Below are 20862 nucleotides of genomic sequence, written 5' to 3'. Positions count from 1 at the left end.
TGGGAAATTAGCAAGCTTTTTTTCTCTAAGGCTATGTTCACAAAGACCGTTTCTGGTTTCCAGCAGAGGACACATTTATATGCTCTGCTGTGGTTTTGTGGCAGAGATAAATTAACCCACATCTATTGCGAAATTCACATGAATAAAAGCCAAGTACTACATAAACGACAAAAACTACAAAGCAGTTTATCAAACATACCCAAACCTCTATTCATTCACACCTGCAGAATATACATTTCATTCTTCTTGAACCTTTACTGTTACCTAAGCAGTACAGGAATGCTATGCCAGCTATGAAAAGAATGTTGAAATACACTATATGGACAAAAGTATCAGGACACCCCTTCTAATTATTGAATCCATGTGTTGCAGCCACAGCAGCTGCTAACATAAAGGAAATTATATGCTTCCAACTTTGCTTTGTGCACAGTGTCACAGTAATGCTAGAACTGAAAATGGCATTCCTTAAATTGTTGCTAGTCTAATGTCTTATAAGGCATAAATAAATACTTGGTTTAAAGAAACTCTAGTGGTCTGCACAGATCCCTGACCTCAGCTTCACTGAACAGCTTGGGAATGAACTGGAACATCAGTTCAGGCTTTCTTGACCAACATCAGCCCAGCCATACAGATGTTCTATTAACTGACATGCATACTTCAAATTCTTGTTGTTGAAGTGGAATGTCCAACAAGTTCATGGTAAGGTGTCTAAATGCTTTTGGCCACATAGTGTAAAGTCTGGAAGGTTAATAATGTAAAATGTGACTGTAAGACTGTGAGATCTTTTATTTGTAAAATGAGGAAACTTGGGACAGTGGTGTATCTCCCAGCAGTGGGGAGCCTAATTAAGGCTTAATGAAACACCTAGAGAAGCATGTAGCAAACTACAGTAGCATTTGGTCTTACATAAATTCAACGTTAACAACTTAATGATATAAATGAGACTAGAAAACAATGTAAAAAGAACTGCTAACTGCTAACAAAATAGAACTGCAAACTGCTAACAAAATAGAACTGCTAACTGCTAACAAAATAGACCTGCTAACTGCTAACAAAATAGAACTGCAAACTGCTAACAAAATAGACCTGCTAACTGCTAACAAAATAGACCTGCTAACAAAATAGAACTGCTAACAAAATAGACCTGCTAACTGCTAACAAAATAGAACTGCTAACAAAATAGAACTGCTAACAAAATAGACCTGCTAACTGCTAACAAAATAGAACTGCAAACTGCTAACAAAATAGACCTGCTAACTGCTAACAAAATAGAACTGCAAACTGCTAACAAAATAGACCTGCTAACTGCTAACAAAATAGACCTACTAACAAAATAGAACTGCTAACAAAATAGACCTGCTAACTGCTAACAAAATAGAACTGCTAACAAAATAGACCTGCTAACAAAGAAGAACAGCTAAATGTTAACAAAGAAGAACTGCTAACAAAATAGAACTGCTAGCAAAGAAGAACAGCTAACTGCGAACAAAACAGAACTGCTAATAAAATAGAACTGCTACTGCTAACAAAACAGAACTGCTAACAAAACAACTGCTAATAAAATAGAACTGCTAACAAGAAGAAAACTGGTAACTGCTAACAAAATAGAACTTTTACTACTAACAAAACAGAACTGCTAATAAAATAGAACTGTTACTGCTAACAAAACAGAACTGCTAACAAAACAGAACTGCTAATAAAATAGAACTGTTACTGCTAACAAAACCGAACTGCTAACAAAACAGAACTGCTAATAAAATAGAACTGTTACTGCTACCCAAAACTTTTTGATATGATGCTCTTTGAAAGTTGACTAAAAACTGAATGTTTCTACAAAGTAAGGTCCTTATTATACCTGACCAAAAGCAAATACAGCATTTTATACCAATTCGAACATGGTATTGGTAAAGTGGGGGTGCTTTGCTGCATCAGAACCTGAAAGACATTATCAGAAAATTCTAGAAAGTCTTATAGCCAGGAACAGTGTTTACTAATGATGATCTGATAAGGTATTTCCGAGTTTAAGTGGTGCTATCCATCACAGAAGCATGCACATAAGAGGGATTAAAAGTGTGAATCATATATTGCTGCGCTTATAAAATTTGTACAGCTTTTAGACGAATCATAACAACGGTCATGAATAGATGAAACATAAATCTTTTACCATAATTACCTCGACAATAATTCGTTTGGATAAATGAGAGATACATGTATAATCCCAAGAACACCACACCCACAGTAAAGTACAGAACATTCTTTTGACTGAATAAGCCCAAATTCCAAATGGCACATTCCAAAATCATACTATGTGGAAAGACTTTCCAAACACGGAAGCTGTTATATCTATAAAAGCGAAGAAAAAAAATTAATATTAATGCCCATGAGCTTAAATTGGTGATCTAAAAATCTCATGGTGCTGTGTCTATGTGGACAGTGGTGGCCTAATGGGTAGGGCTTTGGGCTATCAACTGAAAGGTTGAGAGTTTGAATCCCAGCTCTGCCATGCAGCCACTGTTGGGCCCTTGAGCAAGGCCCTTTACCCTCTCTGCTCCAGGGGTGCCATAAAATAGACCCTGCGCTCTGACCCCAGCTTCCAAACAAGCTGGAATATGCGAAGAAAGAATTTCATTGTACTGTACACCTGTATATGTATATATGACAAATAAAGGCATTCTATTCTATATGCTTTTGGCCACATTGTTTATACAAAACAACACTGGTTTTATTTTCTTAACAGTGTCTACCCACTGGCGCTGGCTCTGGCGCTGGCACTGGCGCCCACCCATCTAACAAAACGCAAAGGATAAGAAAGTAAATGAGAAAATTGAATGAAATTGAGTTTGTACTTTATGGGACTTTTCTCTGTGTCTTCTGTGATTTTCCCATTACTGACCAGTTTGGCCGGCAGCCGTGTGCCACATGGGACCTGGTCATGACTCTCTATGAGAATGCTACAATGAGGAAAAAAAACAAGATGAAGGGGGATGAGAGATGACTTTTTTATTTTACCTGGTCAGTTTGCATCTGTGGAATGAAATGCACTATTGTCTATGATACTGTTCTCTTAAAAGACAACATTCATGTTATACATCATTAAATTAAAGCCACTCTTTATTTTATAACATCCTTATAAAAAATATTTCAATGTCATATACACCCATTAGGCTTAACATTATGACCACCTTCCTAATATTGTGTTGGTCTTCCTTTTGCTGCCAAAATAGCCCTGCAACTGTGATGCACTGTGTATTCTGACACCTTTCTATTAGAACCAGCATTAACCTCTTCAGCAATTTGAGCTACAGTAGTTCGTCTGTTGAATCGGACCACACTCTTGGACCACTTTTGATAGATACTGACCACTGCAGACCGGAAACACCCCACAAGAGCTGCAGTTTTGGAGATGCTCTGACCCAGTCATCTAGCCATCACAATTTGGCACTTGTCAAACTCGCTCAAATCCTCACGCTCGCCCATTTTTCCTGCTTCTAACACATCAACTGTGAGGATAACATGTTCAATGCTTAATATATCTCACCCACTAACAGGTGTCGTGATGAAGAGATAATCAGTGTTAATCACTTTACCTGTCAGTGGTCATAATGTTATGCTTGGTCGGTGTACCTCGGGTGCACTTTGTCTGATAAGGCATAGGATATTACATAATAAAGAGGGCGAGATTGCTCTCATGTCAAAACACTGTGTTATGCTTGTACAGTGAACCTCAAAAAGCCTTGAACTGGCGAGTGAAGGAAATATCCACACTATACATTAGAAACACACTGAGGCAAAAAGGTAATGTAGCGCTGTCAAGCAATTACTAAGAGTTTTCAATTAAACATGAACACATTACAGCTCAGCGGTGGCTGGTTTCCGCTGAGCAGAGTGTACGTTTAGAGAATTCGCACTGCACCACGGCAGACAGCGTTCTGTGTGGTTGTGGTGCAGTTAATGATAGAGCGAAAGCATGTCTGAGAACAGCTTCCTAGCATAACAAGCAGGTGCTACGCTAGGGAAGAGGATCAGGTTTAACAACACCAAACAGCCACAACAAAAACATGTGACACCCGATGCAACTCGATGCTGACCCCAGACTGACAAAAACACAAGGCATTTTTATATTCGAAAAATCCTAACAGCCTCTGTTTTCTGTAGATTGATTTTAATGGAGTCCTGTGTACGACTCAGTTGCCTGAAGTTCCTAATTGCAGCAGTAAAGCACTGGGTTAGTCTCACTGGTGAATCATGGGAAGTCATCAATAAATTATATCCAGCAGAAGCTTTAAATTGGTTTGATTCCTCGAGGTAGATACAGCAGGATGCAACACAGGATGCAGAATAGAATGCTAGAATGTTTTACTGCTATAGTAAATTATCTGCATCATGGTCAAATACTCCTAGTGCAATAAAATGAACTCGTGAACATAGAAATCTTTAAAAGGTATAGTAATTTTTATTTTACTGTGTATTTTGTCATGCTTTTTAGAAACAAATGGGCGGTGCATTGACTAACCATTAGGACCCTTTAATTATTTACTGATTTTAAATGTAGCCTAGTCCTGTTTTTAATGTGGGGTGTCAGAGTGGCTCATCAGGTCAGTACTGTTCATGATGAAATGTCCACACTTGAGTTCAAATTTGTCCTAATGTCCTTCAGGTAAATCTGTATAGTACAGGTTTTACTAAATAATCTAAATAGATTTAATAGCTAGATTAGATTACTTAATATATTATGTTAGATTGAGTATCATTATAGTGATTATAGTTATATTATTATATTATTATCATTATATCATTATAAGCCAGTTGTAGCTTATTGGTTATAGCTTAGCCGGTTTTGAGCCGGTTTGTTCCCCTGGGCCATCAGGCTGCTAAACAGCAATGGACAAGCACACTCCTCGTAATCAATACAGTGATCTCCAAAGACAATCCCCACCATACACACCCTATACCCATTCTGCACTCTGCACTTTACTTGAACTATATCCACCACACCTGCACACACACCATGTATAATGCATATCTTGTACAGTAACTTGTACAGTACAGTCCAAATCTTATATATTTATATTCCTCATTCCCATTTCATAATTTTTGTACATCTGTACATAAATAGTCTTAATCAATAACTGTATATATTAATCAAATGGTGCTAGTGTATGTAAGTTATGTGTATATTTTTTGTAATTAATGTGTGTTGCAACTGTGAGGGACTAGTTCATATGCGGATCAGCTTTGTGCACGGAGAGCCACACCCTGATCAACACATTATTTCTCGACTCATCAGCCAGCAGAGGTCGTAATTGCATCAGTTATGAGGTCCCTATCCGGCTTCGCACCCTGTATGAACAACAAGCCAATCGTTGTTCATGTAGCCGCCCGGACCAGCCGGATGGCAGAGAGCCCTTTTATTTTTAATTACATTTTTTTTGCACTGGATCTCAAGCGCTCAAGTTGGCTATGTCTGTGAGTGGGCGTGTCAACCCATTGGCAATGTATAAAAGTGGGTGGGTCAAAGGAATTCCTCATTGCCGCAGCAATTGTGACCTCTGTTGACCAGCCGAAGGCCCCTGCATAGAGAGAGGGGATAACGGAGATCAATGCGTGACTCTCCCTGTGTGATACTGTTCCCTGTGTGAACACTCCCCATGTAGGTAATAAGAAGCGGTTGGCTACTGCACACGTTCTGAGGGGGGAGTGTGTTAGGTATGGCCCTCCTCGATCAGGGTAAGTGGCTGCAGCAGTAGAGGAAATATAACCGGGTAATTGGAAACGAGTTGATTGGTAGAAAAAGAAAGAACATATAAATATATATAATAAATAAATATATATAAATATACATAAATTCAGTCAATTAATGTACATCACATGCATTTCATTTTTACAACAAAGATGAAGAAGTGATGGGAGATGGACTGTCAAAGTGCCCGAAATGTTTCCTGCCTTTCGCCCTATGAATCAGACCCACTGCAACCCTGACCAGGAAAAGGCAGTATTAAAACAGACATTGAATGAATGAATGAATGGTGTGAGGGGAGATAAATCATGCATTCATTACATCCAATCCATTATGTGATGATCAGGTAAACCATTAACATTTCATTGCCAAACAGAAATACATGTAAATCTTTATTTTTTTTATTATTCAAAAGGTGGCTTGGCTGGTAAATAACCCATGTTGAGGGTAAGTAAGTAAATGTGTGAGTGTGTGTAGCCCTGCCTGGTGTTTTCAGGGGGTGCTGGACCACTCCTCACAGAATAAACAGCTTAGTGAAAATGAATGAATGAATGATAGTACAGTGTTATGAGCTGTACAACTTAACTGCTCATACCTCATTTTTAATGACAACCCCCACCTGATCCATGTTTAAACAAAAATAGCCTGGATTGCACTCACACTCACACTACACCCTGCATGGAACTGGTCAGGCCAGTTTGGAAGGAAAACCCTTGAGGGATAGGGAGTAGCCTTGGTTCTCTTGAAAAACCAAACATTACTCATAACTCTTACAGTGATCCCAAACAAAGCATTTTGAGCCGAGCGGGTACTATCAGCACGACTTCAAAATGGAAATCCAATCCACTTCAAACCGTCTTCAGCCATTATATTGGATAGGGGGGTGTGTCGTGTTGCCATACCAAACACACAGAACGAAGGCTGCCACACCGGAGGCTGCAATCATCCTAAAAACACGAACACCGAGCTGTGTTCAAAACCTGCGCGATTAAGTTCAGTGGTCGTCTCCCCATGATTTAGGCAAGGTATAGCAGAGCGTGAGGCAGCGGGATGTTAGCGAGTGTGTGTGAGCTTTGAAAGCGTTGCTACGTCTGTCGACGAGTCAGAGAATCTGTGAATTGTGAATATGTTTTCGGGCTGAGTCAGTCTCACAGCTTGTTCACTTGTTATGTGCCAGATGAGCCGAACGACAGGCTCCCAAATGGCATGAATGAGGCGCTCGAGATCCCCAGCGGTGCTATCGGCCGGGCCGGGCGTCTACATACAAACCTGACTTGCTATGTCATTGGGGTGGGTGAGGCCTCGCAAAAAAATTAGTGTGTTACTGCACTGCAATCTAGAATTCTGGAAAACCAGACCCACAGTGACCCTGACCAAGGTAAATCAGCAGTCTAGGAGCTAAAAGCAGCATTTCTGTCTCCCATATTAATCATGTGATGCCAATTCTGGCTGTCTGTGAGTTTAAGGGACAGGAAACGAACAGCACGGGACTTTTTTCCAACAGTGTAGTCTTGCCCAGTGACATCCTGGCTACACACATCTTGGAGGAAGCATGTGTTAGCCATCACTCTTCTGCATAGGTAAGAAAGGGAGGGAGACTCAGAAATTCATTGGGAATCGATTTATGTGTCTAAGTAAGTCTTAATAAATCTTAATAATAATAATAAATGAACATATTTAGCACCTAGTACATCCCTGGTTCACAACAACATTAGCATAAAGCACCAGAGAAGCACAGCGTCTTTCCATCTGAAATTAATTTTATGCTTTATGCTTTAAAGAACCGTGCAGATTCCAGTGTCCTTATGGCTGTGTTTAATTCACACTGCGTATTGTATTGCAACTCCTAAATGGAAGAACTCAATTATTATCAAGCATATAGTAACACCCCCTCATGAGAAAAGAAAACCATTAGTGCTGGTGCCAGGGGGAGGAAGAAGAGCCAAAACTCTTCAGGTTTCTGAAGGTGCTGACTCACTGTAATCAGGCTGAGAGCTGTACATCACACAGAATGCTACAGATAGATGCTAACGCCGCACCAGCAATCTGGTTTTATATTAATCAGAATGCCTACACCCCTTCACAGTCGACAGCTGATGATAAGTATAATATTTAACATATACAGTATCGTCCTGAACTCTTTGGGAGTTTGACCAGCTGGGGGAGAACAAAGACTCAGGGCTGTGTCTGAGGAAGGGATTCCTTATCACAGGGGTTCCCTATTGTTGGCTGGTCAAGGCAACAGCATGGAGGATGGTTGATTCACAGATAGTAGTGCTGTGAAAGAAGGTAGGTGAAAAGAAGCGGTTGGTGACTGCATGTGGTACAGAGTGGGGGTCTGCAGCAGTGGAGGAAGACAAATGGGAAAATCAGATACAAGGCGCTTGGGTGGCAAAGCAATCTATTATATGGCTGATTTCAAGCTCACTTGGACATTTTTACTGGCCTCACCTGTAGGGTGGCTTGGAAATCAGCCCCTATACATTATGGCCAAGCAGTTGCAGACACCATGCATTTCCAAATCCATTGGCATTAATATGAAGTTGGCTCCCCTTTGCAGTCTTAACAGTCTCTTATTCTGTGAAAAGAGCATTTGAGAGGTCAGGTAGATTCCAGTTGATCTCAAAGGATCACTACGGTTATCAGGCTATCAACCATGTCATTTTGGAGCTTGTTATGTGCACAAAAGGGCCCTCACCAAACTGTTGCCAAACTGTTGCTGGGTGTCTACAGTGACAATATTATAAACTTCAAGGTCAAAACTATGTATATAAAAATATAATATGCTCCCCGATGCAGTTTTCTCCCCAATGTAAGGTGATTAACAGCTTAGAAGCATCTTTTACAGACTCAATGATCTAAATGCAGGAAAAATGAGAGCCAGAGAAAGCAGCATAGCCAAAACAGCCAGCCAAAACAATCTGAGGGGTCAGCCAAAAGAAGTGGCTGATTCATGCTGGAAAATGGCTTGTTATAAATGACAGAACAAACATGGTGCATAGGAATAGATAGAAGAGCAGCACAGCAGCAACAGGGCAGGAAAACAAGAGCTTCCTCTAATCTAGAGCTCCAATAAGTCCATTATTGTGAACAACATTAATAGAATTATGGATGTGAGCCATGAAATCAGACACACTAGTGGGGTGTAGCAAACCATTTGGGACAGAGCCATTATATGCACGAGTTTACAACATGGCATGCATGTACCTTAGTGCTACCCCACCCCATTCTGTCACTGTATCCAAACACATACACATATATACATGGGAAAGGGTATTTACAACACTGATGAGCCAAAATAAGAGAACCACCCGCACTATATGCTGTCAAAACAGTTCTGACCCGCCAAGACATGAACTTAACAATAGATCTAAAGGACGCATGTGGTATTTGGTAGCAGGATATTGCCAGCAGTTCCTTTAACTGTATGATTCAAGGTAGATCAATTTATATTGCAACCTGGTGCCAACACTTCCACTGGTAAACGATGCCAATATGCCAGGTTATCCACTTGAAAGAAACAGAATTCATCTGACCAATTAATCTTCCATTGCTTAGATGTCCAGTTCCAATGCCTGATGAATGCATGATGGACAGGAATAAGCATGGGCACTTTAACTGCCCTGTGACTACGCAGCCCCATACACAGAAGGGCTCAATGCACTGTGTTGACACATTCACTTTATCACCAGTATTAAAATGATCTGCAAATTGAGCCACAGTAGCTCCTCTGTTGGTCCGTACCAGACGCCAGAGCCTTCATGTCCTCTGGCATCAGTGAGTCTTGGCCACCCAAAACCTGTCGGCGGTTTACGGAAATCTATTTCAGGTACATCTATCAATGCGTATAAATATATATAATCAATTATGTACAATTATATGTGTTATTGAAAAGAGATGCCTTTAAAAGTTTGATTCCAGCATGACCATGCGCCTCTGCAAGGTCCTGAAGAAACTGAGTTTTCCTAATTCTTCACAATGGATGACCATCAAAAAGCTCCATTTCAGTGACCTTGGCTGTTCAAACCACATTATTCCTGCTGTCATACATTGCCCTGTTTGGGGTCAAATTTGATGCCAGTTTTTAGACTTATTTATTATACATAATCAACAATTGACAGCATATATTTGACATTAATCCATACAATCCATACAATGTTTACGGCTTGTCCCTCCTTGGACCACTGTCGGTGGGTACTCGCCTCGGCTGCCTGTCAACATACCTTTGCTGTTTTAGAAACAATTCAACCCAGTTATTTGGCTATAATGGTGTGGTCCTGATCAAAGTCACTCAGGTCTTTATGCTGATAATATCAACTACAAGTGTGGGGTGTAGAAACTGATAGGATTGTGGCACAGTTCATTCGTATTATTATCTGTGTAACTTTTGTTCCTGCTACTTTCAGGTCATCCTGCAATTCTTTCAGTTGACTGCTGACTTTTTTACTCAGGCTTTGGGAGAAAACAGTGTGGTGCACCAGTCCGGAGACAATCACTTCTGGTTCTTTAAAATTGTTTAAGGAATTAGCATGTTAGTTATGGGCCGGTTTTATTGTTAGGGAGCTTATTTATCTTCACCATGATTGCTGCTTGTTACATGAAATCAATAACAACGTCTTTCATAACGAAAACAGGTGCAATACGTTTAGGGAAGGATAAAAAGACTATAATAACGGACCCATTCAGCTAGAAAGACATTCTTTAAAGGTCATAGTAACTGCGTTTAGCTGTAATTGATAGGACCACATTGATAAAGTATGCATGTATTGATTATAAAAAACAACAAATTGCATAAAAGAGCATTCCAGAAGCATGGCATTAAGCAGTGCGGTGACCAGCTGAAACTTCACAGATGCAGATAAACACTCTGCACTCATTACCACCTACTCAACCCTTTTCAGATTACCCTGGGAACTGAGTAGCCCCAAGTCCCATAATCAGCGGTGCTTGTTCTAGGTCTGATTCCACCGCAATGGCAACTTAGGAGAAGGATTAAAATGTGAATGTATGAATAAATACCAATATTTATCATTAAAGGAATCAATTCAGACCGCCTCACTCATCGGACACTCGCAGCTGCAAAAGATGAATGAGAAACAAAAGCTCAAAACATGGGAAAAAGGAAGCGGTAGGATAAAACTGACTCGACTTCATTATGTGAACCTTAGAGGTGAAGGATTTTTTATACTGCTTCTTTTCAGTGAATTAAATGGGTTTGCAAGCTCCACCAAATCTAATTTTTTTGTAGTTTCCCTTGTATCAGACATGGTCAACTGTATCTGGTAAGCGCCCATCCAGGCTGTGTAGGGCTAGAGTGTTAGACAACTGCGCCGCCATAACATTCATAGCACACCACAGACTTTTATTAATAATTCACAATCTTACCAAACCAAACTCTGTAAGTCAGTAAAATAAACATTTACAAGTCTACATATATATATGAAAAATGAAATAAGACATCAGATCAATCAAAGTGTCATGCTGGTTTGTTTATTCATCTCAGAGTTAAATGTCATTTGTTGTCAGATTTCCAGTAATTCACTTATGAACCAGTATGAACCAGTTTTGCCTACATTTAATTACAAATGAGCCCTTTTAAAACCCTAATTATAACGCTAATTTCATTACCACTGGAATGTACACCGATCAGCCATAACATTAAAACCACCTCCTGGTTTCTACACACACTGTCCATTTTATCAGCTCCACTTACCATATAGAAGCACTTTGTAGTTCTACAATTACTTACTGTAGTCCATCTGTTTCTCTGCATGCTTTGTTAGCCCCCTTTCATGCTGTTCTTCAATGGTCAGGACCCCCACAGGACCACTACAGAGTAGGTATTATTTAGGTGGTGGATCATTCTCAGCACTGCAGTGACACTGACATGGTGGTGGTGTGTTAGTGTGTGTTGTGCTGGTATGAGTGGATCAGACAAAGCATGTAGAGAAACAATGGACTGTAGAATTACAAAGTGCTTCTATATGGTTAGTAGAGCTGATAAAATGGACAGTGAGCGTAGAAACAAGGAGGTGGTCATAATGTTATGCCTGATCGGTGTATAAGCTAGTGGTGAGGCTACTTTATACTGGCTGTGCCATTTGTTTCTTGCATATTGGATCATTCTAAACATTTTAAAGTGAACTGACTTACTGACGGACTGATTTTTCATTCTTTTATGAGTCGCTTTAAAACTGGAAATGTTATCAGAACTATATAGTCTATATTAGTCGATTTTTCATGTAAAAGCACTTCAAATGTACTATTTCATGTACTTTATCACAATTCAGCTCTTAACACTCACATAAAAATGACTCAGGAAGCAAATTTGTTCTTTGTTCAGGCATAAACCCTGCATTGAGCAAAACAGCTATATGTGATTAGCCTAGCGGTGGAGCTAATTGCTTAGCATTCAAAAGCAGCATTTGCCCTTTGTCATCTCTCAAAGCTGGACTTGTGCATGGGATTAGATAGACATGTTTTGGTATTTGTGTGTGCATATTAAACTTAACAGTATTATGTTAGTAAATCAGTACATATGGATAAAAATAGTTATGGTTAGTGTATGGGTCAGGCATACTTTCAGTAGGGCTGTATATCAATACACATGTATTGATTAGGAATGTAATTATATTCTCTGTGATATCCAGACATTAGAATTATTAGATTGACAGAAAGTTTAAAAGAATTATTCTGACTGAATCAAACTTGCTGTTACCAGGTACTTCAACAGGATGCGAAACTGATGCCAATGTCTAAAGTTCAATAACCTTCCATCTTTCTAACTGACCAACATTCTTCATCCTGGTCCATAATTAATCAGATAAGTCACTCTAACGTTACCCAAAAGACTCCACATCAAATTCACTTAATTCTCAACACAGTCGATGTTTCTCAAAGGTCGTTTTTCATGTACTATTCAGAAATAGCCTGAAGAAATATGATAGCTATCTATAATCTACAACCTCAGAAAGCTCTCCTGTCAAACGATCAGCCGGATCAATGCTGGCACTGTCTCCCTACAGGCCGGATCAATCAGCGCTTAAAGATAATAAAGTTGCGTTTTCCCTATAACCCACTGTTTTTGTCTCTGTCAGAAATGTGCACTCAGCTGCCAATATATTGGCAGCTGAGTGCACTTAAATCTGGAGGAGAGATCTGTACGGATGCAGCAATACCATTTTTTATCTTTTGTCCCAGATAACAGTAACGAATTAAAATTTAAATTAAAAAAATAAACTTGATATGTATGGTGTTATAGAACATGTGAAACATTTTACTGGCTAATGAAAATAGGTAGATTTTCTTAATATGCCTATGATGGCTTCATGTGATAACCTCCCAGCTCTGGATACAAAACTCCCCCACTTCCATTCTTCCTCCTTACAGAAACAACTTGAATATGACCACAACCCTCAAAGGGCACTCATGCAATGATCCTAACATTCACAGGCCTCTAATGTGCTTTTAGAACGTCAGCGGCTGCATTTCCATTGAGCAATTCCCGTGAGAATTGAGACCAGGACTGAATTCTTCTAGAAAAAGCTGAGAAAAGGCTGAAAGGTAGAGGCTCATTCATATACTTTTGCTGCGAGGCAGAGCTCAGGGACTGCTGCCTCATGGATTTGAGTTGCAAATCAACCACTGTTGCAAATCATTGTGCAAGTCACACACACTAATGTCACCTCCCTATCCGACCTTAAACCTCCACACGTACAGAAACACACAGGGTGAGAGCTTAAAGATGCCCGAGTCTGATGTGGCACCTCTCAAGACGAGACAGGGCGACACTGCAGCCTGATTTAAACTGTGGGCAACAATATAAAGCATGTTATGATTTTTTGTAATAAAAATAAAATGGGATGTCCAATAAGGTTGGGAATCCACATTATTTTGGCCACACTGGGCTGATGGTTACTTGTAGTACACGTGTTGAATGCAGAAGATCTGATCAGCATAAAGACCTGAGTGACTTTGATAAGGATCAAATTGTTATGACCAGGTAACTGTACCCAAGTACCCCCCAAAACAGCATAAGATGCAGCCTGGTGAGCACCTACCAACAGTTGTCATTGGGCAGCCAAAACTTGTTGATCCCAGAGGACGGCAAAGCATATTACATCATGTACAGACTAACAAAGAGCTACTGTGGTTCAAACTGCAGATCATATTAATACTGGTGATCAGGTGTCACAAATGTGTTTATGGGGCTGCATAGTCACAGGCCAGTCAACATCCCCTGGCTAAAAACGATAGCGCAAGGGTCAAAACTGGTCATTTAAGCACTGAAAGAAGGTCAATCACATGGGCCAATGAATCCCATTTTTTTTAAATCACAAGGACGGTCAGGCATGTAGGATTTTGAAACGTTTAAGGACATGATGGTGATGTCCAAGTACCAGATACCATAGGACATTTCTAGAAGTCTTGTGGCTCCATGTGGTCAGAGATGTTTTGACAGTATATGGAAGTGTGGTCATAATGTTTTGACTCACCAGTTAATATACTGTAAGTACTGTTAGCTTATTGGGCTCAGTAAAGCTTGCAGAAAGGTTAAACATCTGTAACTATCTAAAAATTCACCTTAAGAATTTTATTTGCACCAAAAGTTTGCATGTAAAACCATTGATCAAAATAATTCTCATCTTGCTTGGGATTTTTTTCTGAAAAATAATGGTATAACCACTGCTTTTTTCCATTTTTTTCTTTATTGTTACAACCGAGTCCTGATTTATCACCTCAGCCAACAGAATAAGTAGCACAGTATTCAGCACCATGGTGTAATAGCATCATGCAGCCATGGAAGATAAGCTTGTGTGTGTAATATCATAACATTACAGAGAACTGAACCAGTACAGGCGAGGGAGTTTACAGATTTATATCTCTGAATGAATCAATTTGGCCACTTGCTGTGCCGAGCTGTCTTGACTTTGTTCTGAATTTAACACTAACATTATGATTTGACATGCAGACAGGGTCATAAAATATTTATAAGTGCTTGGGTACTTTTAACTGAGATACTTGATACTTAACACTGTTAATGTAAAAGAGCGCATCTTTAGCTGGTATGGATCTATTAGAATAGAAAGTCACATATACTGTGTTAAGAGGATGGATTCTCTGTATAAATCAAGCATATTGTCATAAAATATCTATCGATTTAATCAGAATGTTGGGAAACAAAGGGTTTTAAATGTCTCATATCGTGCCATTTAGAATCACACGAATGGGGCAGGACTTTTTTTATTAGTCTGCAATTTTCGATTTAGGATTCATTTGCATGGCTGCATGGATCTTACATATTAAAAGAGAATTTCAACCCAAAGTAGGACCAGTAGAAGGGTCTTAAATACATTTGCATAATAGACGTGAAGTTATTATGCAGCTCAATCTATTTTACAGATTTTCCTAAAGAAATAAGACAGTACTTCATGCAGTCCTTATCACGGCTTCAAATCGCTGACATCACAGACTATTCAACTGTCAGGACTAGTGCCTCCTTGGGAAGGACAAAATTAAGGGAGCGTCTAAAAAGTTAGAGCTTCATTTTCCATAGATTTAGCTGAAGGGCAAATATCTCATTAAATGGCATAGTAAGGAGACGCATTTCAGGACAGAATGTTAGTAGTAATGCAATAATAAACAAAAGTACAACAATATATACATAGTTATAAATATACTATAAGATTAGAATACCTTGTATGACAAAAAGCATTGCCCTCCAGCGGCCTTTAGAGAACCCAGACCTTATTAAATAACTTTTGGATGTACTGGAACACTGACTGATTGGGAAAAATTCCCACAGACAGTTGTTGGTCTAAATCTGATTAATCTGGCACTGATTGACTGGTATAAACAGAACTGCACATCTGGCTACCACAGAGCTAAATGGTAAATATATGGTAAATAAAATAATGGGCTGAATCTATTTTTGTGGTCGCGGAATTTTTGTGGAGTGGAATCTTCATACTGCAGCATGTAATGGCTATGTGCTTCAGACATGGTGCTTGTCGCACCAGTTTAGAAAAAGTAATTTCAACCCCCCACTGCACTGTATTGTGTTCACTTTCATCTGGAAGCTGCTTTGGATAAAAGTGTCTGGTAAATGTAAAATGTCTGTATAATAAGGGTCTGTATGAACAGAACCTGACTATAATAGTAGTCTGTGTAGTCCTTCAAGTCACCTGAAGAACAGTTGCTTTCAGGGCAGTTGCTCCTGCTGGATAAGATACTGGACTAATGATTGAAAGGTTGCTGGTTCAAGCCCCACCACTACCAATTCGGAAATGTTGGAGCCACTGCAATTGCTAGTGTTGTATTCAGTCAGAATTGTAAGTTACTTTGAATTAGTGTCTGCCAAATGCTGTTAATGTAAGTACCAGTGTGATGAACTGAATGCTGACTGAGAGTCAGACTGTATTGATGAATCAGAAATCTAATTAAACACTCTCACAATTCTCATACTCTTATTCCAGCAAAATGAGACCAAAAATGTAAAAGTAATAAATAACAACTGGTGACATCAAAATTCTGAACATGTTACAGGTTTTGGTTATAAGTGCTGAGTCCAGGTTGAGTCTATTGACCGTGATTAACTCTAAAAGGAAAGCCATTATTTTTTCTGCTCTCTTGCTGACACGACTGCTGAGGTTAATTGTATAGTAGCCACTTCAGTGATCTTAAAAGAAACTGTTATATAAATTAGAAGTGTGTCTTAAATTCAGTCATGCATGTGTCACTAGAAACACATTATTATCACCTCAAATGTGCCAGAATAATCCGCATGTAGTGAGTACAGCTGCACATTCAATGTTACAAATGTTAATGTTTATGTGGTTAAACAAAATACAACTAAGAAGTCACATTCGATTAATGTTGTAAGGTAAAAAAGGTCATTTAAATTTATTTCCAGCGGCTAATGTTTCACATCTCTGCACACACACGGTACCGCGAGTTCAGAACGGTGATTTATAACTCACTTGTTACTCTGACTGCATGTTAAACTCTGTGGATCTGTGTATAACATAAATATTTTAGAAAAATGATGTGGAGATTTTGCATCATGCCCCAATATGAAGGTAAAACTCTGCTTGTAGTCTTATAATAATTACAATACCAACTGCATCACTGTTAATTATGATAAGCATATTGTAATTAAGTATCGGCTCTAAGTAAAATGTTCTTTCTAAATACTGATCTTTCAGGATTTAGATATTGTTGGGACTGAACTGATAATATTTGCATCCCTGTTCAATATACAATGCTGATATACACAACATGGTCAAAATCATGGGTGGATTGCCAAAGCATAGTGATGGATTGGTACCCTGTCCAGGGTATTCCTACCTCTATTAAGACTCTGACCAGGATAAAGCAGTTAATAAAAATGAAATTATTAAAATTAAAAAATATATATGCAGGCCAGAATGGTGCTTTTGTAATAGAATGTAGTCATTGACCTTCAAAAACACTTGCCAGAGCTGCAAGCTTTCTAGAATGCCCCTAAAACTAAGAAGAGCACAAATCATCTAAAACAGCCCAAGACCATTATTCCTCCTTCATGGTAGATAACACTATTTAAACAGGTAATGTTTCTTTCAACAGACTGTCAGATCCTGAGGCATGATTAATTATTCCAAAGGACACATCTTCACAGAGCTTAGAGTTCAGAGTTTAAAGTACTTTACACCTCACCAGGCAGTAATCCTTTGCCTTTTTGCATCTACACAGCCATAAAGAGCTCCTAAAGTAGCCTCTTGTGCTGACGTGTCTACAACCAGTTTGAAAACTCAGTGATTGTTCCAACCAATGACAAACTGAAGCTAGAGTTGGATCTGTAAGCTAGTGTTTCCTGCTTGAAGATTGTGCTCCATCCTTCACAATAGCAGTTGTAACAGCTGGCTGGGTCAGTTCTACCTCTAGTAGGGCAACAATCTGACAGGTGGAAAGGCCTCCAATGACATCCACCTTTAACTCTTGGGTATGACTCTTTGTACAGCCAATGTTTATAAACCATAAAGCAATTAAAAGGTGTCCATATACTTTCGCCTAGGTAGTTCATACATTAATAAACAAACAGTATGTTATTTTTATATTTTAATCCTTTGCTTTTTTGCATGTACACAGCCATAAAAGAGCTTCTAAAGTAGCCTCTTGTGCTGATGTGTCCACAACCAGTTTGAAAAGTGGTAGAGACAAATGAAGGCTATTGTGAGATCTGTAAGCTAGTGTTTCCTGCTTGAAGAATGCGCTCCATCCTTCACAATAACAGTTCTAACAGCTGGCTAGGTCAACAATCTGACAGGTAGAAAGGTCTCCAATGACAGTCCTCCTTTAGCTCTTGAATATGACAATTAAAAGGTGTCCAGATCATACTGGTTATGTACATTATACATCACCAGACAAACAGAGTGTTATTTCCATATTTTAATCCTTTGCTTTTTTGTATTTACACATCAATAAAAGAGCTTTTGAAGAAGCCACTTGTGCTGACATGTCCACAACCAGTTTGAAGAGTGGTAGAGACAAATTAAGGCTATTGTGAGATCGGTAAGCTAGTGTTTCCTGCTTGTAAAATGTGTTCCATCCTTCACAATAGCAGTTCTAACAGCTGGCTGGGTCAGTTCTACCTCTAGTAGGGCAACAATCTGACAGCCACCTTTAGCTCTTGGGTATGACTCTTTCTACAGCCAATGTTTATCCATAAAGCAATTAAAAGGTGTCCAGATACTTTCAGCTATGTATTTCATACAACACCAGACAAACAGTGTGTTATTTCCATCTTTTAATCCTTTGCTTTTTTGCATCTACACAGCCATAAAAGAGCTTCTAAAGTAGCCTCTTGTGCTGACGTGCCCACAACCAGTTTGAAAAGTGGTAAGGACAAATTAAGGCTATTGTAAGATCTGTAAGCTAGTGTTTCCTGCTTGAAGAATGTGTCAATTCTTCTCAATAGCAGTTCTAACAACTGGCTGGGTCAGTTCTACCTCTAGTAGGGCAACAATCTGACAGGTGGAAAGACCTCCAATGCCAATGTTTGTCCATGAAGCAATTAAAAGGTGTCCAGATACTTTCGGTTATGTAGTTCATACATCAATAGACAAACAGTATGTTATTTCCATATTTTAATAAACATGGACGTATGATAAATAAATTAATAAAAGGCTGTGTGCAGTAGGTTTCTACTTTACACAGACAATAGGCTTTGTTATGAAGGGAAACACAAAAGTGCTGCCAGTCTTTTGTAGGAAACACTGTCATAGCCGCAGCTGCTCTGCTGACATAGCTGATATATTTGCTTAGACAAAGCAAACAAAAAAAAGACCTTAAAACAACTGAAGAGACATAGTTTATTCCATTTCTTTCTGTAGATCTGCCTCAACATGTCTCGAGAGGAGTGTACAAACACTCCAACACACCCTCTCACACTGCATAACAGGTTCTAGCCAGAACAGTTTGTAGGTGCCATGTGCTTCCACAACAAACCAAACAACAAACCGACTTATTTAATGATCGCTTACAATGAGTGCCGTCAACACCCATTACAGTCAGTTGTTTTTTTCCAGTGTGACCGACGGCTTAAGCTACCCTCCCTTCCTGAAGGTGTCTGGTGAAGCGGCAGAGTGGGAGAATGTGTGTGTTTGTGCATGGTGCTGCAGTCATGTAAACATTCGAGTACATTTACATAGTGAGCAATGGGAATCAGCTGGCTGGGGTTCGTTTGGTTTATGCCTTGGTAGACTGCCTAGTGAGAGCGCTGCTTTTATTTTTGAAAAAAAGACACTTACGGCATTTTTAATTCGGCCAACGTTACTGGAATAACTGGCACTGATCACTATAGTATCTCACCAGCTACACCAGGCTACACACACCCTGTACATCTTTGTCCATAATATTTACAAATTTAACTGGAATTTAACTGGATTAAAAATATACCCTATATACCCAACATATAATAACACTCCTCCTAATTATGAAAGCAAGGACACTAAAGACAGAGCCCTGACTTTAACCCCATTAAACAACACATGCCATTGCAAGAAGGTTTGCAAAGCCATTATCAGGTGCTGGACTATTGATCAGATGGCCAAGTTGCCACTGTTGGACCCTTGAGCAAGGCCCTTAACCCTTAATGCCCAGACAATACCAGAGTCTGTAGGCAGTTCCTGGAAGACGAAGGCATTCATGTCATTAACTGGCCCTCAAGTTCCCCAGACCTGAATCCAACTGAGGACCTCTGGGACGTTATGCATCAGTGCATATGCATAAATAAGTAAAACAATAGATACACTGCGATTAAGGTGCTGGACTATTGATCAGATGGACAAGTTGCCACTGTTGGACCCTTGAGCAAGGCCCTTATTCCTTAACACCCAGACAGTACCAGAGTCTGTAGGCAGTTCCTGGAAGACAAAGGCATTGATGTCATTGACTGGCCCCCAGGTTCTCCAGACCTGAATCCAATTGAGAACTTCAGGGACGTTACGCATCAGTGCCAGTGAACTGGGAAGTAGCAGCACTGACTGTCCAGGAACTCACAGATGCCTGATCCTGATCCACATCTGGAAGTAGATTCCCCAGGACATCACCTGCCATGTCATCAGCATGCTCAGACATAGTCGGGAATGCATACAGGAACGTGGGGGCCATACACACTCCTGGGTCACGTTACGAGTTGCCTTGATGAAATTCACACAAACTGACCCAGCCTGTGATTTCAATATTGTACTTTGATTTTCGGTGTAATTTTGAATCCAGGTCTCAGTAGGTTGATGATTTTGGTTTCCACTGGCCGTCATCATGTCATTTTGTTCAAACAGTGTTAATATCAACAATAACATCTATATTAGGAGTTAAATTTCCACCATGCAGAACAAAACAACCTGATAATTTCATGCATGCTCGATCTTGTGTAAAATATCTTGAGCTGGTGTTAAAAATCTGTTGGTGGAAACAAAAACTGACTCATCTAAATGCAGTTCAGAAAGGAATGGTTGGGATTTTCTAAGCTGAAGTTCAAACACATACAGTATAGTGTGGTGGTTTGGAAGAGAGGCTCTCATGCACCTGCCCTTCAGGCACTTCTACATTACGTAATCAGCTCATGTGTTACTACTGCACCAAAC

The 20862-nt window shown here is 39.5% G+C and overlaps 1 protein-coding gene across 7 annotated transcripts in view; it reads right to left on the bottom strand.

Moving 5' to 3' along the window:
* LOC134302078 (band 4.1-like protein 1) overlaps positions 1–20862 on the bottom strand; it is a 105668-nt gene that overhangs the window by 82762 nt on the left and 2044 nt on the right. Inside the window, exon 1 of one of the 7 annotated variants that reach the window (XM_062987103.1) lies at positions 8189–8206. The exons of the other annotated variants lie outside the window; for them this stretch is intronic. The gene's annotated coding sequence lies outside the window, so the exon portion shown is untranslated. Of the gene's footprint in view, positions 1–8188; positions 8207–20862 lie in introns of those variants that run through there. 7 annotated transcript variants of the gene reach the window in all.

This window comes from Trichomycterus rosablanca, chromosome 24 (genome assembly GCF_030014385.1).
Source record: "Trichomycterus rosablanca isolate fTriRos1 chromosome 24, fTriRos1.hap1, whole genome shotgun sequence".
Classification (NCBI taxonomy): domain Eukaryota; kingdom Metazoa; phylum Chordata; class Actinopteri; order Siluriformes; family Trichomycteridae; genus Trichomycterus; species Trichomycterus rosablanca.
This window is presented reverse-complemented; position numbering and strand designations above follow the sequence as displayed.